Source organism: Meriones unguiculatus, chromosome 9 (assembly GCF_030254825.1).
Source record: "Meriones unguiculatus strain TT.TT164.6M chromosome 9, Bangor_MerUng_6.1, whole genome shotgun sequence".
In the NCBI taxonomy this organism is placed as follows: domain Eukaryota; kingdom Metazoa; phylum Chordata; class Mammalia; order Rodentia; family Muridae; genus Meriones; species Meriones unguiculatus.
The window spans coordinates 73,872,000-73,897,769 of record NC_083357.1 but is presented as its reverse complement, the minus strand read 5'-3'; the positions used below and the strand labels follow the sequence as shown (position 1 = coordinate 73,897,769).

Below are 25,770 nucleotides of genomic sequence, written 5' to 3'. Positions count from 1 at the left end.
GGCCAGCTCTACTGTGCCTCCCGGGTGATGTGCAGTGAAAAGTGGGTGATGTACTGCAGCTGGTGAGGGGCAGGGTCAGTTCTCCTGCTCCCGGGCACTTGGGCAAGGGGCAGGACCTGTTCTGAACAGCCCTCAGGCATCAACATGGCCCCAAGCAGCATCCAGACCAGGGATGTCCCCCTGGCCTCTGGGGATAACAGACCCCTGCTACCGCAGGGCCACAGACCCAGACACACCCTCAGTGACAGCACCCGCAGGAACCTCACCACGGTCTTACGTGGTCTCACTATCTACTCACATCAGGCCATCACTACCCTCAAATCTCCAGTTCTGCCTCGGTTCACTGTGCACACATTCTTCTGCTTCTTTTTCTCTTCCGTGTCTCTACCACTTACTTGATCCTCTTAGTGGCATCCTGGATCTCTGGGGTCATCTCAGGAGTGGCCTCAGGAGTGCTATGCCTTGCCTGTGCTGTGTGGTGCTGGTCAAGGGTCATCTTGGGCTTGCTCCATACCCTGGAAGTGTGGGGGCTGTCTTGATCGTGATCTCCACCCCTGGGCCTGAGACCCCCAGACTGGTGGGGTCTCAAGCTAGTTCCCTGTCCAAGCCCTGTGGTGCCATTCTGGTGGTTGTCTCAGGCTGGCTCCCTGCCTTAGTTTTATTTTTAATTATGTATACTCCTGTGTGTCTGTGTGGGGTATATAGAGTCCAGAAGAGGGTGATAGATGCCCTGGAGCTAGGGTTATGGACAAGGGTGCTGGGAACTGGACTTAGGCAAGATCAGTATGTGCTCTTCGCAGCTAAGCCACCACTCTAGTCTTCACCTGGGAACTTTCGATAGCTCTCATTTCGTGATGGAGCCAGACACTAAAACGTTCTCCGATGAGATTGGTCTGAAATATTTAACAAGGTATTCAAGTTTTTATGAATCATGTACATTTTTTTTTCCTAATGTTATTATGAAATCCAAGGACAGAGAGAAAAAATTTTCTTGGTCTAATGGAAAAGGCCCTCTACATGAGCTGACCTCTGAGATAATGGAGTGTGAATGAATGTGCAAATGTACTTCCAAAAGCATCCCCTGTGGACACCACCTGAATGTCGGACGTGCGAGACTGGAAACTGTCCTCCCTTCTTCTACTCTTTCTAGTTTGCCTGTGTCCTTGTCCTGCTGGGACAGGATGGAAGGAGGAGAGATTTCCCGGTTGCTAATTCTCCGGCAGCAGCATCAGGCGGATCCGCATCGAAAGCTCATTTGTATACTGATTGCCAAGAAGAGACGGGACGGGCAGGTGACTGTCCACAAAATACAAAAGAATGATAGACGCTGCTCTGTGAAATTAGACACGATACTTTTGTGTGGAAAACTGGCTAATAGTGGAAGAAAATGCTTAAAAATAGTGTTCAGAAGTAAACAGGTTGCCGAGGCATAGTTAGAAGGATCCCATCTACGCTAACGGAAAAACAGTGTCATCTGATACACAGATGCAAACATCTTTACACACACATTTGTAAAAAACATTATGTCAGTGCGAGGAAGAAGAGAAAGGAGAGCAATTTTCTTTCAACTCTAAAAATCAGAGCTGTGATGTCAACACTGTAACGTGTGGAGTTGCACACAGAGGCTTCATGCCTTCCCTCAGCCTTAAACTACTTCATGATAACATGATGTTTTGTGAAATTTCTTGGGAAAAAAAAAGGGCAGCAAGACAGATAATTAGACAGAGACATTCCTATTAATCCTACTTATTTTATTTCTGAGCTCAAATATAGAAATCTGATTACTTCCGGGGTCCAGAGGGAGGAGCAATGCAGGGCCAGTGCAGAAGACAGACCGTCTGTGATGTGAGAAGACTGGCACTTTCGGCAAATGGATGGCCATTTTCAGATGGAAATGAATTCCCGAAACATAATTAGGCTGCGTTTTCTCTTTAAAAGAGTGTTTCATAACCCGCAGTCTTCACGTGGGTTCCTCTTCCTTCTTTGGGGTTGTGGATGGGAGGTTCCGGGGCCATAGTTGACGAGGGATGTTTTCGTTGCCACTATAAACATACAACTAGGGTTTGGATTTGGGACTTGCACAATTACAAGTGTTGACTAGCTGTACAAGGTCACAACTGACTTTTTTTTATACATCTCTCACAAAACTTCCTTTTCTTCCAAAGCTTCTAATAAATGTTTTCAAATGTAATTCCCAGGCAGCTTCTTTGTGTGTTTGTGTGTATGTGGGGGCGAGAGGGGGCAGGGAAAGAACCTACAAGCATTTTATTAACTTTAAATCCTCTGAGATTCCTAGCACTATGGGCAACAAACCACAGCATTTCAACATCACAATGGAAAAAAAGCCTAAACATTTCACTACTGAGGCAAACATCACTTGAGATATATTGTGCAATGCGAGGGATGGAAATTTATCACTGACACAAATGGGATTACACAGCATGTATTTTCTGAAAATGTAGACTCCACGTGTAAGGATTAGATATACATCCACAATAAGAAGGCATATTGATCTATAATTTTCAATATTACATCCTTGTATTTTTTTTATTACATGCTATTTTTCAACTAGTAGAGAAACGTGTTCTCATAAAGCTAATATTTACTCTTCAGTGTTTATAGAGCTGGTAGTCTATTTCAGGAAATGAGAAACTCCGTGAAGTCAAATATAACTCCGTGTCCTATGTACAAAAGACAGCAGGACAAGAAAACACTGTGTTTAAAAGCCCCACCCAGGAGCTAAGGCACAGAGCCATAAATAACTAATACATGATAATGGAAGTCCTTTGTTATCATTGTCCTTTTTCATAAATGCAGCCTTTTACAGATGAGAAATCTTATCACACAGGATTTCTCATTTTATTAAAGACTATATTCTGCTAGCAGTCTTGGGCTCATCTCTGTTTTCTGTGTCTTCCTGTGGAAGGTGAGGAAGATGCCGAAGGTAATCCCAGTAGACGATGTGAGACAATCCTGCCTAGAACTGTTTCCTTAAACCATGACTTCTTTCCATTAGCTTATCAAGTAACCTCTGAATTACAGAATCCTGTGGGTTTTTTTTTTTAACATGGAACCCCCCCCCAAAAAAAAAAAACAATAGAAGGGAATGATAATTTACTTTCCCCTGGAGAGGTCCTACACCTCTTATCCTAAGTCTTTGGGAGATGAAGCCTTGCCAAAGCTTTGAGGGTAGGCAAATTCATGGAGGTCAAGAATTTCTTTGCCCTTTCTTTTTAATTTAAAACTTGGCTCCAGCTCTTGGCAGACTTGAGGAGGAACAGAACTGGTCAAGTAATTTCTCCACACCCAGAGTGCATGAAGAATGGAAGATGAGCTAGCAGGAAGTATGAGGAAGAGAGAGCAGGGTGGAGTCAGCAGGGAACTGAAATTAAGGTGTGTATTGAAAAGAGTCCTTTAGTGTTCAAACTGTCCTCAGATTACAGGTTTTTTTTTTGTTTGTTTGTTTACTTGTTTCCCCCTTTTCTGCTCTTAGTAACTGAACAACTACCATTGTGATATCTGTAAAACCACTGCTGAGGTCCTGGCCAAGCTGTTCCTCTCTTGCCCTGTTATTTTCCTGAACTAAATCCCAATATGACCTTTCCCTTAACCACATTCTTGAATCAAACAAACACGATTTTCTTTAAGTACCAAACTAAAAGCACTAGTCCTATTAAAAAAAAAAATGTATAGAGGGAGCCAATGTCCCTCTAAACTGTTGGAAAACCAGAAGGTTTGAGAACAATGATAAAGTAGAAATGGTCCTAGCTCTACCCTGTATTCAGCTCAGCAACCACATCACCAGTGTCATGTGAGGCATGCAGGCACCTCCAGGCCTCCTCTGCTCTAGGGGAGGAAGATTTGAATCTATCACAGTGGCGTTTGGTTTGTGAAATCCAGACATTTGAAAAATTCTAAAATGCGTAATTCATTTTCTCTTATGCCACAAAGGACGACCCCACCCCAAGTGGTGATTGAGAAATGCCAATAGACAACACTTAATGCTCCTTCCATTTCTTTGTGATCTTAAAAGTTAAGTGAAATGCAGGAACTTAAGAGACTCAAAATAGAAACAATAAGGATATGAACATAAGCCAAAGTTTGAATTTTACAAATTTTCAGCAAAAAGTTTTATTGAAACAACATAAAATAGGCTTATCTCCCCCAAAGGGAGGAAAAAAAGAATGCTTAGAAAAGCAATGCTATAATAGTTCAGAGGGACTTTGTCTCTAGAAGAATAAGTTCATTACTATCACATGAGATTGCATAACTTTTCTTGAGAAGGCTTTAAATGAATAAAAGCAGAAGCAAAGGAGGGGGAACTATAGATTCTGTGATATATCAGAAATGAAAAAAAAATATTGCTGGCCTACAATTAAGATCAGGATACCAAGCACTTGGCTAGCTTGAGTGGAGCAGATACACTAGCCTACAATCTGCCAGTGTTTACTCTGAAAGAGAGAGAAAGCCTGCACAGAACTGTAACTGCCTGCTAAATCAACTAAGTTAATAACCATCAATGTCTTTCAACAGAGAAAGGCTTTAGGTAGCTTTACTGACAAACTATCAAATATTTAAGAAAAATCAACACTAATCTTTTTCAAACTCTTTAAGAAACTGGAGAGGAGGATTACTATAAAACGCTTACAAAAAGCCAAAATAACCCTGTTGCCAAAGTCTGACTAAAAACATCCTAAGGGGGGGAAAAAAACTATTGGCCAGTGTCTCTGATGAGCAGAGATGAAAAAAAAAAAAAAAAAAAAGAAATCCTTATCCAAAATTCAACAGTATAGAAAGAAGATTATAGACCAAGACAAGCAGAATTTCTGGGCTTCAAGGATGGTTCAAGAGTCGAAAGCCATTCCATGAGACATACTGTGTTAACAATAAGAAGGTATAAAAATCACAGGATCATCTCAGCAGATATAGAAAAATACTTTCAAAATTTAATGCCCTTTTTATGGTTAAAAATAAAAGCTCAGCAATTTACATGTAGAAAGAAATAACCTCAACATAATAAAAAGCCCATTCAGGCACCATACTCAATTATGGAAACATAAAAATTTCCCTTTAAGATTAGTAACAAGACAAAGATGTCATTTTGACACACTTTTATCTGCATAGCATTAAAAGTCCTACTTGATATAATTTGGCTAGTAGAATAAAACTGAAAACATCATAATGGGGATGGAAAAAGTGCAATCACCTGCTTGAGAATGACATCATCGTTATAATGAGCTCTGAGGATCCCATAGAAAACCACCGGAACTAATAAAGACAACAGTGTCAAGAAAGAAAATGAACATCAAAATAGTTGTTTCTACATAATAACAACTAACAATCGAAAAGGAAATTGCGAGAACAATCTCATTTACTGTAAGACATAAAGTACTTAAGAACAGGTGGTTTATCTAAATTGACACAAGTGTCAATCTGCCTTCTAAATGTTCCTGTTTATACCTCTAGACAATTGCTACTCTCTGCCTTAATCAGAGAAGCCTTGCCCTTTGAGGGAATGGTAGAGAATGTGTAAGCCCATGGCTGCTCAAGAGTCAGTGCAGCCTACACTAGACACTTATTCCCTCTGAGTCCTGGGCATTTTAGAAGATAGTGAAAAGGATGTAAGAGTCAGAAGATCAGCAGTGCTGTGAGATGTCATCTTGTTGTCAAGATACAGCCACATAATCATAAATTCAACGTCTCTAGATGCCTGCCTACACTGGGTCTGCACAAGAATGGGCATGACGACAGCCAGCATCGATGGATGGGGGACTCGGGATCCTATCTCTCACTGCTAAACTTTGGCTGTTAATAGATTCAGAAAACCAGGAAATCGCTGTTTTCAGTTGTGCATTCACCAATGATCTGACCAGGCTTCAGTGAACACTTCTAATTCAGTGGTCACGCGGATTGTCCCACTTTAAATGAAATGATTCACAAAACACAACCAGGAGTCATGAGCCTGAGAGAGAGATTGGTAAAGATGAAGAGGATTTGAGAGGGCAGGGACAGAGAATAATCAGGATATATCATATACATGCATGAAACAGTCAACAACAGAATTAAGTCAATAAAGAATACAAAATTAGAAAATACTTAGGAACAAATTTATCCCAACAGACAAAATATTAGAATACTGTAAACTACTGAATATTGCTGAAAAACCCAAGGGAATGTATAAACAAATGGAAGGCCTCATGTTTATAGATTAACAGCTTTAATTTTGTTCTAATGTCTATGCTAACTAAAGTGATTCACAAAAAAATCAATGCAACCTCAGAGATTGCATTCTACAGAAACAGAAAAAAAAAATCCTAAAATTCATATGGAACTCCAAAGAATAATAACTGAGTCACCTTGAGAAGCAAGAACTGCATTTCTGAGCCTGTAGTACACTTCTTTTTCACATGGAAATAGACTACAAGGCCATGGCAATCAACAGAAGGCAGTGTATATAAACAGACAAGTAGACCAAGAGAGCACAGCAGAGAGTCCAAATGGACCTACCTATACTCAATCAAATGGTCTCTGATGGTTTGGGTTCCAGTGGCTACTTAATAAGTGAGGGGCAGTCTCTCTCTATCACCATATTTTAGGAATACTGGAAAAGATTGGGATGCTCTTTTATCTTCGGCTATACACTAAAATCAACCCTCTACTGACTGAAAACTTAAACCCACGGCCACCTCGCAAAAAAGCCGAGAGCAGAAGGCATGCACAACATTGTCTCTAGGTATGATTTTTTTGTTTTTTACACATGATATGAGTAGTAGAGTGACAATCAAAGCAAAATGAACTTATGGAATTAAATCAAAGTGAAATAAACCCTCTGTGTATGGGAGGAAGCAACGAACAGAGTAAAAAGACAGCATATAGAGGATGAGAAGGGACCTGCTTACCATCCATCCACAGATTAGTATATACAAGAACCCTGGCCACTCAAACGCCAAAAGCAAATAATATTTAGCCAAAAAAAAAAAAAAAAAAAAAAAAAGTAGAAGAAACTAAGCAATGGGGAGACAGAGCTAGAATGGCTAGAATAGATAGGTAATGTTCAACTTGTCTAAGCCTAAGTAAGGTCAGCACTGATTGCCTCACATAAATCGCTCGTCTCACTCCTATTAAAAGAGGTATTAATCAGGGCACTGTGGTGCACGCCTGTGATCTTAGCACTTTGCCTGCCTCCCAGCACAGAGGCATTCAGATCTCTGTGAATTCGACACCAGCCTGGTCTACAATGTGAGTCCAGGACAGCCAAGTCTACACAGAGAAACCCTGTCTTGAAAAAAACAACCAACCAACCAACCAACAAAAAAACCAACCAACAACAATAAAAAATTGGGGAGAAGGTACTTATTAAAACAGCAAAAAGGAACAAGAGTTGCTAAAATATGGAGATACTTACTGTACTGCTTTAACACTGTTGCTCTATGTTCAAATGTTAATAATCACTGAAGAAAGCAGAACAGAAAAATTTTCCAAAAATTAAAAACGGAATGATCATACGATTCCACAATCCTAAATACTACGTCCAAAGAATTGAGAAAGGAGCTTTGTAGAGACATTCTCACAGCTAAGTTGTTAAACATTCGTAATAATGAACACCTAGACCCACAAACTATCAACAGAGACATGAAGAAGGAGGAGGAGGAGGAGCAGGAGGAGGAGGGCTGGTGAGATGATTCAGTGGGTAAAGCTTGATGGGCTGAGTTTGAGCCTGGGAGCCCGCAGAAAGGTGAAAGGAGAGAACCAACTCCGCAAAGCTGTCCTCTGTCTTCCGTATTGACGACGTGGTGTACACGCCCCATCCCAGCACGTCCAAGGGTACAAATGATAACGATGATCAGTACTGTTTAACAATGGGACATCTGCCCAGAAAAGGGGATTATTCTGCTGACGGAGGAAGAAGTTATGCTAACTGAAACAAGCTGGTCACGGAAGGACAAGTGACCACAGCTTGGTTCACAGCAGCCCGTGACAGGATCAAGCTTCTGGGAGACTGAAGTGGGGTGGGTGCTGGAGCTGTGCACTTGCAGAGCTGCTTTTCAGTGTGTATAGAATTTAAGGTGACAAACTATATACTTCTCGAAGAACACATTCATGGTAGGCATAAAGCTATCCATGTACCATGTACTCACAGTTCTCTTAAGGGACAGATTTCACGTTTTCCGCGTCTTTTAAAACCACAGCTTCATAACACGAGACCAAATCTTTTCTGAGGTGTGAAGGCTCAATACCAGACAGGTGGAGGAGAATCTTGCCTGCAGATGGGGGGGAGGGGGGATTGGGCACCTTCAGGTGACCCCTCGAGCCCCCCCCACCGTGTCTGTTTCTGTGGATACAGTCATCAAGGTTCGGCCAGCTACCGGATCACAGACTGGAGGTGGAGTGGGAAATGGGAATGCAGCTTTCCATCAACCCCAGTCCCTTGAAAAATACCCACAGCCATGCCCTACCCTGCAAGTTAATCAAGACGCCGAACAGTGGGGGATGAAACGGGAAAGCTGGAATGTAGCCCGGGACTGCAGTAAAATTTGCTCTGATTTCTCAGCAGAAATATAAAAAAAAAAGCAAAACTCAGTAAAGGTCTATTAGGGAGAAAACATTTGTCACCTTGGACAGAATAAAAGTCCCCCCCCCCCGAATGAAATAAATGCCTTTGGGGAAAAGATGTGTCGTGCTGGGAGGCCGTGTGCGCCTTCTTGGTTGTTCTTTATTTAGTTGCTGTCCACTCTGCCTTCCAGACCTTACCCTATATCCTCTCCTGCTTTTTCCAGCTATGAAAGATGCATGAACTGAACCTGGTGTGGCCCGACAGCGTCTTCAAAATAAAAGTATTTTATTCGGTGCTATCTCAGAGGCGAACGCACTTCCTGATGAAAGCTGTGCCCTGCTGGCCACCTTGCTCCTGGAGTAAGCAAAAGCATCGCTAGCTTTTCAAAATGCTAACACACACGCACACACGCACAACTCACACGCACGCACGTGTGCACATACACACGTGTGCGCGCACACACACTTACACGAGCCTTCTATATAAGGTGAGCCGCTCCCGGTAGAAGAAAATGAAGACATTTGTTCCACCCACGCTCTACACTGAAAAGTGCTCCGGCGATAGCCCTGGTTCATTCTGCCAAATACGGTTTTGATATTTGATATTTCAAAGTGCCTTTTATCCATTCGTACTAGCTGATTGAAATTACCCAGCAAAAGCTGATACAGGGCCACACCTAATATAAACTAATGGAATCCATTCAGTTAAGAGTTTCTAAGCCCAGAGATAAAATTTGTTTATAGCCCACGTGGAACCGACATTATCCCTAATATCTTCCCCGCGCGCGTCTCGAAGAACAATAGAACTTGCAGTAACCGGGAGGAGAGGTGCCACCTCATATTTCCTTTTATTTATGTCTGTCTTCGAGTTAAATGAAAGGTTTACAGTTTGTGCATTACCTACTTTGCAGAGCTTTTATTGAAATGTATTAGCAATGCATTTTTTTTTTAAAATCCCTTAAAATTAACAATATCTTTGGTAATAGAAATGGAAGTAAGTAACACAAACCTTAAAACGGCCTGAGGAGAAGAAGGCGGATACCTGTCCCTCCAGGCCTTGATTGAAACAATGTATTCATAAAGGTGTTTTACGAAGCTGGTCCAAGGAAGTCCCGCAGAAGACAGTGTAGCTCTGACATGCCAAACGTTTCTGGAGGCGAAGAAAAGCACACTGTTAGGGAATGTTTCCACTACCGGCAGCAGCTGCCACCCCCACTCTCCATGCTCTGAAAGTACATTCGGTGTGAGCTTGTTAATTTCCGTTAATTTTGTACCCAAATCATTTTATTCATAGATGAAAAAGTGAGACGCAGAACCCTCAGAACTGTGTTTAGAGACAGCCACGGACGTTTCATAGGCGCTCTCCATTTCCCCTCATCTCCCCGGGCTCACGCTGAAGAGCCTTGGTCAGGACGTGAGCACGGATACAGCTGTGGGTCGGGGCAGGACCTTCGGAGGGAGGGAGGGAGGGCAGGGCTGGGGGACAGCCACCCCGCACCAACAATGAGGAAAACCGACACAGATCTTGTTGAGCTCAGGGTTGAATCCCGTTTCCACTAAGATCCAACGGGCTTCCGGGCTGGCTCTTTCCGCTGCTGTAGCCTGTGAGATTTCGAAAACTATTTCGTAAACACAACTGATGAGAAGAACACGACCTCCTGAGATACCAAGTTCAAATATTACTAAATTAATTATGAAACTGTGCTTCCTAATTTGCTTTAGGTTCATATCAAATATTGTCTTATTCTGTTAGGCCTGGTGAAGAGCAGACGGCCAGGCTTAGGCAATGCAGTTTTTCCTTCCAACGCTCCTTCCTAAAGCAAACAAAGAGAGTTCCTTGGAAACCAAGTGGCTCCCTGGCGTGACGGTGCGGTTTGTGTGCTCTGCTATGCCAATAATGGCAACGTACGCTTCTCACTTCCACTCGCCCCTCTATGTGACTCACAGTCTCCTTCTTCTGACGCAGACGGGAGGGAACTGAGCCTGCATCCTCTGAGGATGGCCTGAGTAAGGCAGGCACGTGGTTACGTCCGCCTGAGTGACTGAAGGTGCTTAAGGAAGGTTTGATGGGATTCCTTCCAGACTTCTATTTTCATTTTACCACACTTGGGAAGAACCTCAGAAAGGCTAGAGAAATGATGGAGCCAGGATTGCCACACAGAACTTTTTAAATTTTTAATTTTCTATCTGGCAGTAAAACATAAGTCGAGAGTAAACAAATGGTGGGAAACGGTTGACAGTGTTTTCAAGGTCAGAAAGTGGGTTGCTTTTACATGAGGAAGAAAAGAGAACAGAATGAGTTCAACTTCGTGTGAAATAAGAAAGTACTCGACAGAGAGTGGGGGGGAGGGAATGGAGAATCTCAGTTATAGAAATATAAAATAAACAGAACACAGTGGCTAGCCTCCTTTTTCTTTCTTATTACCATTCAGACACAACCTAGCATTCAAATTCAAAGTAATGCCTGTGTCTGTTTACAAAAAAAAAAAAAAAATTCCCAACAGTCTCACTCAGCCACTCCACGCTGGATACCTATGAGTCAATTTGGAAGTCACAAAATTTAAGGAACACGGAAATAGTGAGACTGTCCTTCCACCACCCCCTGAAACTGACTTTCTCAGAGAAGAATACAACTAAGTGCGAAACTGAGGAGAGTGAGATGCGGCACAGTCAGCTCTCTGGAGAGCTCCTGTTTTATCATTCACAGGCTGTGTGAAGTTGACCACAGAACTCAAACGCCGTCAAAGTGTTTCCTCCTACGCCACTCTTTCCTGGAAGGTCATCTTGAACAGGAAGCAAGAGAAACTGTCTTGGCTTCCAACAAACTCTCACCTCCACCTAAATGGCGAGGTGAGAACTCACTGAGGGCTAACACACAGTAGTGGCATTGCTGCTGGACAGCGCGGGTGACACCACTGAGGGTAACGTGCCCAGAAACCCCAGAGGGCTTGAGGCTCTCTCTGTCAGAAATATGGGGAATCCAGAAGGTTTGGTAAGGAAAGCAGCATTCATAATGAGCCGTTGGGAACTGGACCTGACAAAGTTGAATATCACACAGGGTAATACTTAAGATACTACCAGAAAATTAGGGACTTTACAAGCAAGCGGGTCTGTGAAGTCTGACATCTTTTTCTTTGCTACAACAGAGGCAGAGAATGGAGCGAGAAGAACACGTCCTGCTGCTGAGAGATACAATATCCTGCAGGGTCCTGCTCAACTTGGCAGGAATTCAAAATGACACTGTGGTTCTTCATGGAAATTGGCAAGCTCTAGACATGCCATTTTTAAATGTAGGCTCAAATTGAAATCATAGGGCCTGTGACTCAGATCTTCAAAGTGACCTTTAATAGGTATTGTTCAAGAAAACATGGCTGTCAGTGTGGAGAGAAACCGCACGCCCTTTTACTCTGGGAAGTATAATAAAGTGTGCTCTGTCGTAATAAGCATGGGGGCTGTGATTCACCAGAAGAAAGGGGGTGGGGGAAAAGACTCTATTTGGCTTTATATCATTCATTTAAAAATGAATTTAAATTCATTTAAAGATTCATTTGTTTTATCACGCTATTTCTTCTCTTTTCTGGACTTCAATTCAAAGGAACCCTAGCAAGAATCTTATCATTTCTAGATATAATATACAACCCCACTGGTGTATTTTACATACATCCAACTCTCAAGGATTCACCCAGCCACACCGCCTTGTCAACACCTCCACTCACAGGAGACTGTCCTGAGTGGAAGAGTAAAAGGCATAAAGTGGCTTCAAATTTCACCCTCTCTGCCTCCCAAACCTGAGATATTGGCCAAGGAGAGACCTATGCTTTGACTGTGTCCTTTGTGGATGTGACATCATTAAGAGGTGGTGACTTAAAGATGTGACTGGGCCTTGAGGGCCCTCTTCCTCCATCTGTATTGTATTAATGGGGTTAGGGCCCTCCCAGAAGACCCTTCATTCTGCTTTCAGGAAGCTCACTTTTCTGCAGTCTCCACGTAAGGACACATCATCTTGGAGTAAAGAAATCCCTGTACTGCACATATTCTAGTCCGTGTTACTCTGTTACAATATCTCAAATGGAAGAAGACAGCATTTATAAAACCGATGGAGCTATGGCTACTTCTCCACCCTTCTCATTCTCTTTCACCAGATTAAGAAAGGCCAGCATTTCTTCCTCCCTTCATTCTAAGCCATGGGCATCATTCTTGATGTATCACCATCTACTCTCAGCAAGCCTTCCTTCTTTGTGGTCATCTTGACAAAAACCAGACAACTTGTTATTCCTTGTATACATGGCGATACATATGCAAATAAAAATGAATGCATAAATAACTGTTAATGTCATTCTGATTATGTGCATTCCACTACTCAAGATCCCATTAGGGAATCCTCTTTCTCAAGGATCAGATCTAAATTCCTGGTTGGAAAAACGTGTTCCTCTCTCACCTCCAGCCTTAGAGGGGAGTATTTGGAGCCAAATCTCTAGATTTGATGGAAACAGTTTACTAGTTCTAGGAGAGTGACCCTCAGCCCTGCAGTGAGCTGGCCCAGATAGGACGGTCCCTCCAGAGCAGGACTGAGGTGGTCCAGAGAATACCACATGCTATGAATCCTCCTGCTCCTCTTCTCCCTCCAGGTGTACGTGACTGACCTGACAGACAGGCCACAGGCCTCCTTACCTGGAGGTCCCCTAGCAGGATATGTTTAGTCTTCTCTGCAGGGGTAAATTACTGTACCTCAGAGGGGCCTTCCAGTGACTCTCAAGGTATCTAGAACACACAGCCACAGAAGCCGCTGCTCGAATTACTCAGTTATAAAAGCACTTGGGTTAATGGACATTTTAGAAATGGAACAGCAAGATCTGGTAACAATGGAGTGGATTCCTTTAGGTCAAAGGCTGGAAAGAGCTGGGGAAGGGAGGGCAGACAGAGGGCTGTATTCTCCAGCTGCCATTCCCCCACCACTCTACTCTCTTTCTCAGTGAGGTCATCTCCCGGTTCCTATGGACTTCTGCATTTGAAGTGTATCGTTCATCCTGCCAGTCACAGACAGCAGCAACAGCATTTTAGAGACAAATGACTTTTCTTACCATATTACTTTATAGAATGTGCTGGAAGTATTACTTAAGGTTCCAAAGTTAGACTCGGGCTTTTAATGTCTGATTCATAAGCAAGCTTTGATTATCTTTTCTCTTGCCTTTTTTCATGTTAAATACTTAATTAAATGTTTAAAGCCAAGCCCAAATTGACTGTAAACTAAAGAGCAAGAAGCCTGGTCTTTACTTTATCTTTGCTTTACAGTTTCCAGTCAAGAGAGCTAACTCATTCCAGACCAGTGGCTCTCTACCTTTCCATCGCTGAGACCTTTTAACACAGTCCCTCAGACTGTGGTGACCTCAACCATAAAACTACCTTATTGCTACTTCATAACTGTTACTTCTGCTACTGTTATGAATCTTAATGAAAATACCTGATATTCAGGATATCTGATATGCAATCCCCAAAGGGGTCGTGACCCACAGTGAGAACTAGGGCTCCAGACCATTAAATTATGATGACTTTTCCTTCAGACACGTGCTTCCACTTCCATCTACCCCTGTGCCCTTGCCCCGAACCAAGCACAAGCTGTTATTTGTACTAGAAAACGACTCTTCCGTTTGGCCTCTGTCTGGAAACCTAAAGTAGTTGACACAGGAAGTCTGGGACTTACACTGATTGCCTGCATGATTCTATCCTTGTATTGACACCCTTCCGTGGGTCACCGCTACCTTAACTGTGGGCCTTGTGGCTGCTTCAGAATCAGAATATGGGAAAAGTGATGAGGGGTGACATCACTCTTGTTCTGCTGACCTTGGTGGCCATGTTGTGAATGATCTTGTGGAGAGGTCCCTTTGGGAAAGAATTGAGGGAAGTTTCTAAGCCAACAGCCAGCTTCCTCATTGTAGAAGACTGTGGTCTTGGTAATCTATGATTTGATTAGAGCATTGTGAGAGAGCTGAATGTGGAATGCTGAGCCAAGCTATGACCAGATTTCTGTAATGACTATATACACCACAGCGCTCAGGTCTTTGGACACACGTCTCTAGATACTGTAAATGTATTTTTAGATGAAAATGATGTCACAGTCAGTAGATACTGAATAAAGAATTTTTATTCCATATTGTGGAAAGCCCCACAGAGAAAATGGCCTGAGGTCCCATGAAGAAGATAGTATTTGCCTGCAGACTCAATCTACAATACTAACTTTTCCCTGGAGTTCCAGCTTGCTGGTTCTTCCAGTAGACTTTGGACATGCCAGTCTCCAAGACCTCATTTGCTAAGCTTCTCAATAAACCTTGTCTTTACCTGTATGTATGTACATATATGTGTACTCAAGTGTGTATATGCGTGTGTGTGTGTGTTCACACACATTACACCCTCAATGCTATTTTCTGTTTCCTGGAGGAGTCTTACTGTTTTAGACAAGGTCCTCCAGTGAGACAGAAGTGATAGGCTCTCTATTCTTTTACATACTCAGAGTTGAGAAGGAGTTTATTAAGGGAGTAGCTTGGACTGAGAAATAAGTTAGATAATCAAGGAAGCCCGAGAGTGGCTCAGTTCAAGCTGGAATTCTTAGAACCAAGGGATGAGGTAATTCGCAACACAGGACCAACAGCCAGAGGCTCTGGGGCCATGGAATAGTTCCTATTGCACATGATGCTCTAAGATCCACATGCAGAAGGAAAAGGGTGTCCTAGCTCCAAGGATGAGAACAAGAATTGGCCCTTCTTCTGCTGTGCTCTTGTTCTACTGAGACCCCAATGCTAGATGTCCAGCAACACTGGGGCCAGGCCTTCTCTTCTCAGTCACTGACGGGAGCACCATGCTTTGCCAAGAACATCCTCACAGATGCCTGTGTCAGCCCTGTCACTCTAATTACACATCAAACACACCAGGTTTTTCTTTCAGTAGAAGAAGGAAATGCTCAGTTTCTATTGGGGCATTAACATTTTTACCAACTAGCTACAAAACTTATAATCCAACGAAAAATAACATTCTAGCAATATATGATAGACAGAATTTACTGTATTGACCACAAGCGCACTGAAATTGGTACCACACACACACAGACTCACACACACATAGACACACACTACACACAGAGACAGACACATACTACACATATACAGACTACACACAGCCAGACACACATTCACACAGACACACTACACACATACCAACACACAGACAGACAGACACACATACACACATACGCACAGAGACAGACACATACTACACACAGACAGACACACATTCACACTACACACTACATACAGACACACATACCAACACACACAGACAGACAGACAGACACACATACACACATACCATGCTTAACATGTTGAACTGTACCCACTCCTTGATTCTCTCAAGTGGAAGGCTTTAAGCTCTTATAAAGCAGAGAATACATCATGGTTACAAACACATGTACAGTCCCAGTGCGGTACCAGGCTTGGACTGGGGGCTCAGTACCTATCTGTTTAGTTAAGTTAAAAAACAGAGTACATGATAAAGCTTTAGTAGAATCATCTTCATATAACCTAAAAAAAAAAAAGACATCTTCCAAATTTACTTCATATACAATTTCAAATCTCTGCGGTAAGAGTACAAACAGATGTCAAAATTGTCAGATGGTGCAAATGTTATATCTCAATAGCAATGTGGTGGAGATAATAGGACAGCACACTGGAGACTATAGTGGAAAGTACTTTTTTTTTTTGCAGTTTGAGAACATGATTAGTATAAATTTTAGCATAACAAAGTTGAAAATTTCGTAGAGCGGTCTGGGGTAAATTAGAAGTGCTTTCTTTTCTATCAGACAGATTGTGACTAGGATGTGAAGACAAATGTTACATCAATATTGTGAATTAGCAAGAAGAGACTCGAGTGAATTAAGAAACAGCAGCAGGAATATATGAGGGATATGAGGGGTGAGGGAGAGACAGAATGAATTTCACCAACTAGACGAAGTGAAAAATGAGAATAAAGGAATAATCCAAAAGTGTAATAACATTTTGAGTGGAGGTACGAGGAAGTGTAAGAATACCAAAAAAATCTCTGTGCATCTACATTCCCAGGGAAGTGAAAGAAAGAGAGACTGGGCCCTGGGCATTGCTGGCTGAGAATCGGTCTCTCGTACACTGCAATACTGAAAACACGAGGTCTGATAAGGACATCTTCAACAAGTCAAGAACCTCAAAGACCAAATCATCAATTTCTTTAATTGGTATGCAAACAATACTTAGTCAAATCCACCATCCACCGGTGTACCTGAGGACACAGTTCATGGGTCTTGTCAAGCGTACAGCCCAAGTAACATTCACGTATGGCCGTGATCAGAAGCATCTCCAGCGCTTCTAACAGCGGCCTTCCAGTCTAACATGAAGTTCTGTCTTTGGTCTCCACAGATGGTTTTGTATGTAGTTAAACTTCATAAACACACACACACACACACACACACACACACACATACCGTAGTCCATGTTATGAACGTGAACTTTCACATCCTGTTATTCATTTCTATTTTTTTATAGTGGGCATTTATATTGGTCCTGCATTTGGTTATTATAAAGAAAGTAATTGTGAACCTTCTTATCCAAGACACTGTATTTTTCTCCTTCATTTTTACGTGGGTATTTATGTCTTTGCACTACATGTGCGCAAGGCCTAAAGAGAGTGTCGGATCCACTGGGACTGGAGTCACAGACAGTGTGCACTTCTGCATCGGTGCTGGGACCTAAACCCGGGGTCTCTGGAAGAGCAGCCAGGATGCTTAGTGGCTGATTCGTCTCTCCAGCCTTGAGGATTTCTATTTTTATATAGAACTATGGTGGTTTGAGTAATAATTGCCCGGAGGCTCATATAGTTGAGTGCTCAGTCACCAGCCAGTGGAACTGTTTGGGAAGGATTAAAAGGTGTGGCCTTGGAGTAGGTCCAAAGCCACTGAGAGTGGGCTGTGGAGGTTTGAAAAGGCCATGGCAGGCCCAGTATTTCTCTTTCTGTGTGTGTGTGTGTGTGTGTGTGTGTGTGTGCTGCCTGCTGCCTGTGGATCAGTATGTAGCTCTAGGCTACTTCTGCAACACTATGCCTAATACATTAATACAAATTAATATTTAGTATTCATAACTTAATATTAAAATATTGAAATATGCTCATATACTTGAAATTAATTCAACTGATCATGATGTATTATTCTTTTAATTTGTTAACGTCACTCTAGTGACTAGGAGTTACATGTGTGTGATGAAACAGTTTTGTTTCTGTGGTCATGAGGAATAGCAATGTGTCATTTTTGTTCAAGCATGCATAAACAGAAATGTGTAACCAAGTTATGATGATCTAAGCTAACATGTCTATTCACATCCTAGAAATTTTTCTATTGTATTTTATGTTCCCTAGTTCTAGACTCTCAATACATATTTTATTATAAAAAGATCTTAAAAGTACTATCTCTATTTATTACTTATATCTGAATTTTCTTAAAATTAACATTATTTACTTTAAAATGCTACAAGAATTCCACCAGCAGTGCACCTGGACCTGAATTCTCTCCATAGGACTAATATTCCTTAATAATTCAACTTATTTTAAAAAATGTGGGATTATTCTCCTTTTCTACTTCTTTTACCCATTTTAGTTAACTTTATCTTACTAAAAGAAAAATTTGTCTATTACATCAAAGATGCTTTTCATTCTTTTATGGCTTCCTACATGCAGTAGGAATAACCTCTCGAGGGTCTTCATCATTACCTTTTCATTTGACCAAATACCCATTTTTCTGGGCCCCTTTTGTCAGATGGTAAGTCATGTATTGCTTTTTTCTTTACTGAGAACTCCAGCCTTTATGATTTAATCTTTTTTCTACCATGTATTTTTTCATTATCTTTTCTTAGTTTATTTTATCTTTTAAAAAGGCCTAACAGGATCTTTGAAGGTGGAAATTATATCTAAAAACTTCATTGTTCTCCATTGTATTGAATACAATCTTTTAACACTCAATAAATATTTATGGGATTATTGATTTGCCTACTCTGTGGGTTAGTTTAACATTAATTATAGATTAGCGATATCAATTATGTATTAGCTTGAGGAAGCCTACAGTGAATGGAAGCATGGAAGTGTTAAAAATATAAACAATAAAAACTAAAGTTGAGTATAGCATAGGAGCTGAGCTCAAAGATTCTCCAGTGGCCAAACTAGAGCAAGCGGAGATTCAAAATGGCAACACTATGAGCATATATACCCAAATAATAAAACTAGTTTAAAATGATGCAGACAAATGACTAGGTAAGGAGATAGACAAATGGATGGATCGATGGACAAAAGAAAAGAGACATGTAATTTCTTTTTTGTAATATAGGAGGAGCTGGAAATATGGCTTTGTGGATAAGAGCACTTGCTACTCTTGCACAGGACCTGGGTTTAGTTCTCCAGCACTCACCATAGCTGCCAATAGCTCTAGTTCCAGGGGACCCAGGAACATCTTCTGGTCTCCACTGGCACCAAGCACACGTGCGGTGTATTTACATAAAAGAAGGCAAAACGCTCATATAAAGAAAATAAAAATCTAATTGAAAATAAAATGGAGTAACTGCAGTAGACAAAGTCAAATGATGAATAATAAATGGGAAAAACTTTTAACCAGAAACACCAACATTAAACAGCATGAAAGCAATCCCCCTGAACTATTTTGTAATCACTGTACCTACGTTTAACATAAGCTGAAGACCCTTTCTAACCTCTTTAACCCAGGAGTTGGAACTTAATTTCTTTTCCCTTAATTGTATAGCAGACTTAGCTATTTGCTTGAAATAAACAGTGTGGAAAAGGGGAAGTGGTAACTGTAGAGAGACTAGAGAGACACAGCAGATGTTACCTCAACCAAGAGGTCACAACACCACTGAGAGTCACGTAGATGCTATGTATCATGTACTGTGGATAAAAGGAAGAGTGAATTTCAGCTCTGTAGCAGGCTTCCCAGGGACCTAGACATGAGTCCTAGACTAATGTGACACCAGGCCAGAACGAAGGCATGGGATATTCTATGAAACTACTAATCTCCAAACCTGTCCAGGTTCTGAAAGTGAAAGTATTAAACTGCCACATATTGATGAAGATTAAGTAAATATGATACTTGTGGTACCTTGAACAGAAAAATTACACAGTTGAAAAATGACAATGTCAATAGAATAACGTTTGATTGTAGTAATTCTATTGTGTTCAATTCTAAGTTTTGATAAATATAGCATGAGTGGGCACAAATAGCACCATTACCAATAATAGACACAACAATTACTTCTAAAAGGACACAGGCTGCCTGTGTCTTTATAAATGAAGATTAATATCCACATGTGAAACCCCAGCAGCGGCTTTGGCAGGCCACAGCCCTTTCATAGATCTCCACCAACAAAAGGTGTATCATACCAACTGGCTAGACTAGTACCACCTTGCTGAGCTGGTCACCAAAGGGTTTCCCAGAAATAACTGGTCTAGGAGGAGGTGACAGCCTCAATGCACAAGCACCACAAGGCTTCTGTCTTAATTTTGTTTCGGTTGTCATGACAAAATACCCTGACTAAAGCCACTTAGGAGAGAGAGAGAATTTAACTCAAAACTGGGCTGTCATAACAGAGAGATCCCAGGCACAGGAGCTTCAAAGAAACTGGTCACAGATTAGCCCTGCCGAAGAGCAGAAAACAATGAAGAAATTAACACATGCGTTCCCGTCCACGGCACACTTTCTCCACCCTACAGGATCCTCTCCCTACATGGTGCTGCCGCCCATTCAATAACTAATAACTGTAACCAAGATAATCCCCACACATATGCCCACAGGGCACACCCCATCTAGACAATCTCTTGCCTAACTTCCTTCCAAAGCATTTCTAGAGTGTGTCAATTTGACAATTAAAACTGACCATCACAGTATCAAAGGAACAAATAAAATGTCAGCCACTAGCCTAAAGAAATGGAGATAAATATATGACCCTCTGGGAAAGGAATTAATCATTTTACAGAAGCTTAGTAAGCTATAGAGGCCAAGTATGTAAAAAAAAGAGAAACAATAAATGGACAAAATTAAAAATTCAGCAACAATAAGAATCAAGATAAGTTTTTCAAATATTGAAATAGAGATATGGGGGTTTAAATTATAATGAATAAGACTGGGTTTAACAGTAATTAAATCAAGCAAAAGAAGAAATACATCTGTAGGCAAATCAATTTAAATTGTTCGGTCAGATGGGAGGCATTATTAAGGAAGCTGACATGCATTATGGAAAATTAAAAATAGAGGGAAAAAAGGATAAAAGGCTTAAAACTCACTGAAAACCACTCAAATTTGGATATGAAAAGAAGTATTCACACTCATAAAACAGAGTACGAAGGTAATTAAACTGTCGAAAGTCAAGCAAAGAATTTTAAAAGCTGTAAGAGAAAATCAACTCATCACATAGAATGTACTTCCTTAAGACTGTCAGCAATGTCACTGGGTAGAAAAGAATAAGATGATAAATTCTACGTGATTAGGTAAAAGAAAAAACACGCCACCCAGGAATACCATCCTTCAAAAAATCTCTTTCAAATGGAACAAGAGAGAAAAACATTTCAAGACAAACATACAGAAAGGGACTTGGTCAACACCCGGTGTCCCTTACAAGGAGCTGTAGAGGGAGATCTTGAAGGACAGCATATTGAAACAAAAGAATATGAACACAATCATTTTACTGGTAAATGGAAATACAGACGACTACACAATAATATATACTGTGGTGGCGGCGCTTAAATCATTAACAACACTAATACAAGTGTGCAAAGTTAAAGGATTAAGAATAAACACAAAATTTGTTAGTGGATGCCCAATATAAGTAAATTCAGATATTAATAACCAAGTAGGTGTGACTAACTAAACTGTAGCTTTTTTATGTGATTGAAAATATTTATCATAGACTCTCACGAGATTTTATGCCAACGTCAGGTTAATTACAAAGAGAACAAAGAAAGTAAGACAAAAGCATATGAAAATGTAAAAACTCAACAAAGGAAGATAGCAAAAGAAGAAGAAAAGGACTATAAAGCAAACTTTAGCACCAAAGAATAGCAATAATTACTTTAAATATAAATGGATTTGATTAGTCAATAAAATATACAGAAGTTGAACACATATCAACAAAATCCAACTATATCCCCAACAGAAACATTTAAGTTCAAGAACACACAGGCTGAAAGTATAAAGATGGCACAAACAGTGCAGAAAAATAACAGTTGGGAAGAGTAGAGGTGGACAGCCTCATTATCAGAAAAGGTGATTTAAGGTTAAAAAACTACCGCAAGAAATAAAGACTGTCACACAACGATAAATGGCAGCAGACATCAAAGCAGTAATTTATTTACAATTGAAGATTTTAGGATACACCTATAGACAGAATACTAAATCTTGTTACAAAGATAAAAAACATAATGTAACTTATGTTAACCTTCATAACTTAAAGTGAAACTGGAAGATACTTGAAAAGAGACAAAGTTACAGACAGAGTAAGTGACATAGCTAGAATGTGTCTCTCGGAATCCATGTTTTGAGACTTAAACCCACTGAGGTGTCCTTAAAAAGTGGAGCCCATCAGGAAATATTTCAGAAGAGCTTCACCATTTATCAGCACATAAATGCCATAAAGCAGATCTGGAGGGAGCTAGCATAGGCCCATTTTGCTCTCCAGGCATGGAAAAAATACAAGCTCGTCTCTTTTTCTTTTGCTGCCCGGCCATTGAATGTGTTTTCATCCTGACCATTTTCAGGGTTTGGAATTATCTACTAAATGACTGTGTTTTCCAGATAACTCAGTATCAGACATTTTGTTGTGGTCGCACAAGACTAAGATGGTAATATTTTCATCTTATAGCAAAACAACTATTTTCTAGTTGAAGGAATGAAGTAATAAGTTGTTAGTTCTCCATTAAGTAGTTAAAAGAATCAACTTTCAAAAAGGAAAAGGTTGTTTTGGGTCAAGAATATGAGATTTCGAACTGTGGTGACTTGGCCCATTGCTATTTTGGCAGGAAGGACATGTTTTGTCTTAAGGGTGAGAAGACTGCGTGGTAGACTGAGGCATTCATCTCATGGTGGCTGAGCAGCGGCACATAAAATAGGAAGGGCCTGAGATCACAGTAACATCTTCCAATGAATATTTCCCCAATAACCTAACCTCCTAAAACTAGGGTTGACCTCTAAATAATTCTATATCCTACCAATAATGCCTCGCTGAAGACCAAGCTTCAACATGTGGGTTTTTAAAACACATTCCAGATTTGGGCTATATCAATGTCTATTATTTAAAGGTACAGAGACAATTAGAAAGAACTAAAACCCATGCTATCCATATTACAAAGAAGTTAGAGCCTTATCCATCCATGTGTGAAGTCAGATAACAGTGAACCTCGATGAAGCAAGAGATTATGAGCACACACATACACTGTGTGTATGCAAGCTATGTGATGAGCCAATACTATCAATACTCTAATACTCAAAGCTATACGTAGTTAACAAAAATACAAATACAGAAAAAATTAAAATAATTATAGGTCTTCATCTGGGCAAATAAATCTGGAGGCGGGAGCTGGTATAGTTTTTATTACAAGACCCTTTTTTAATTTCTAAAAGCCTTTACATGTGCTGTTGATATAAACAGACAAAAAACATTTATTCACGTGAACATATATCTACCAGGAAGTCTTCCAACTAGACTTACGCTTGCTTCGTAATGCAGCCCTTAGCATTTACATAAGGTCCTCTTGTTGATTCAAAAATGAAAGCCTAACATTTCAAAAGTCACACAAAGGTATCAATGTATTCTTCCATGCTTCAGGAGTGTTACAGCAACATGTTAGGATATACAGGGAGACAGCCTGACTCAGGGATTTTAGTTATTAGGGATAAAGAAATGGTAAGATATTTATAAAGCCTCTGGGGAGTGAATAAGAGCAGCTAACAGAGATCTCCTTGCTTATTAATACAACAAGAGAAGACTGCCTTCATTGGGGAGAGTTTGAAATAGCCTGATCCTGCAATTTACTTCCTGTGTGATTCCAAGGAACAAGAAGACAAATCAGGAACTGTCTGGTAAGTCACACCACAGTTTTCAATGCAAGTGCCGGCACCTCCCATTGCGCATGATGTAGCTGAGACAGCATTAGGCAGAGCCACAGATTTATGTTACTTTAAGGTGGGGTGTGGCCACGATAGCATGAACTGGGCTTCCTGGGGTTGATGATTACTACTCTCCAATCCAGACTCAGGGGAAGTACAAATGCAGTGGGGAAACCTTAAAAAAGGAGGCAGATGTCAAAATGCGAGGATTGTAGAGCCCGTGGGCCGCATTCTCAACCATTTCCTAACTTCCTTTGCTCTGTGTTTAAACAGTTTAAATGACAGTTTTTCTCCAATGTCATTTAATATGGGAAAACATATGAGAGTCAATACTCTGTATCCCACAGGGGCGTCAAAGATGAATGCTGGCTTGCTTGTCCTGAAGAAAGAGAAAAAAAAAAAAAACCTCTGGGAATTCTCCCCCACCTGATCCTCTCCGGAATTAGAACTCCAAAGTTCTAATTCCGCAGGGCATATTCTCAAGGTTGGGCATGCCTACAACCATGCGGCTACTCCTTTGTTTGGGGGTGTTTTGTTTTGTTTTGTTTTGTTCTGCAGAAACCAGGCCTCAGGAAGTCCCTGGTAGCAATGACTTCAGACCTCTGTTGGAAGTCATCATCCAAAGTGAGTATCCGCTCAGGAGGAGAAGGAAGCGGCCAGATTAGTTTTACAAGAGACTAACTAATGGAAGGGGGATCCAAAAACCTCTAAAATGGTGCAGCAGGGTTGTCCCGCCAAGGTGGCAATCCGAGCGTCACTCTGCACGGTCTTTCTAGAACTGGTAACAAACAAGATTTGGCTTCCCTCTCCGTTCCTCACTCAGATAGAGTGACAGTTGCTACTGGCTCTGTAGTGACCATGCCATTCTTTAGAAGAATTGGAGGCTCCGTGACAGTTGGATGCTGAGGCATTTACTACTAGATCTAAATTTAAACTACAACTGGAATTGTTCTAGAAGACTGGAATTCATTAAGTAGCCTGTCATTTTTTTTTTTTAAGTGAATAGCAGCCTCATAATTTTATTGTGACAAACAAGTCCAGATGAAAGTGCGTTGCACGTCTAAAACCTTTCGGCCTCAGAGTGCTTTTGCTCTTCTGGATCCCTAATGCGACCTACATCTAAAAGCTTGGATGGAGGCATTTCCATCCAAACACTGGGTCTTAATCACACTCACGTCCAGATGACATGTGAAACACTGGAACTGTCCAGAGCATAAACTCTGGAACTCACATGCCTGGGTTCTAGTCCCATCCCTACAGCTGCCTTGCAGGCTAAATGCTCCTAACATTGTTTAATCCTCACACTTACCTATCTGAAAATTAAGAGATGGTAACAGTGTCTACCTCACTGGATTGTTGTGGGGATTAAACGGATTGCTCTACGCACGTTGCTGAAGACAGGCCTGGCACAATGTAAGCATCGACAGATTGGCTACTACTGTGCCCACTGCCCCAGGCATGGAAGAAAACACAAAGAATTCCAGCGATGCTTTGAATACTGTGAACAAAAGGAAGTGGAGCCATGCAAGTCTACGGCCATATTTTATATTCCCGAATTCCTCTGCTGTGGTCACCTTTACATACTCATTCTCCTCCATAAAGAGGTCAGTGGTGCTCCGGCTCAGTACGTTCATGTTTGGATAAAATAAGGATATAAACAGGGGCATCCAATCGAAGCAGCAGCCCCAGGGTCCCCGGCCATTCTTTGCCTGTTTTTCACTCCACGCTGGTAAATGTGTTTTCTCATTCAGGACGTCCTTTCAAAGTTACTTGGATATGGGAAGCTTCTGAAACCGGAAAACATTTATTTTTGTTTTTAGTTAAGAGTGGCTTCCGGAACATTCATAGAGCTGAGAGCTGGTTTTATTTTCACAGTAATTTCACTCATCAGAGGGCGGTTTCTTGATTCATGTGGCAGAGTTTGTGCCTTTGTATTTGTGTTATGTCTTTCCTCCTGGAGCACTGGCAATGTGTAAAAATCAGTTGACTTCAACATAAGGGAATCACATTGACCTGAACTGCCGTAGAGCTTTAAAAAGAAAAAG

At 41.1% G+C, this 25,770-nt stretch overlaps 1 protein-coding gene across 3 annotated transcripts in view; it reads right to left on the bottom strand.

The window, feature by feature from the left end:
* The window catches only part of Enox1 (ecto-NOX disulfide-thiol exchanger 1), a 560,948-nt gene that overhangs the window by 263,141 nt on the left and 272,037 nt on the right, over nucleotides 1-25,770 (bottom strand). For all 3 annotated transcript variants that reach the window (XM_060391472.1, XM_060391474.1, XM_060391473.1), the window contains one exon: nucleotides 9,563-9,703. The gene's annotated coding sequence lies outside the window, so the exon portion shown is untranslated. The remainder of the gene's footprint in view (nucleotides 1-9,562; nucleotides 9,704-25,770) is intronic.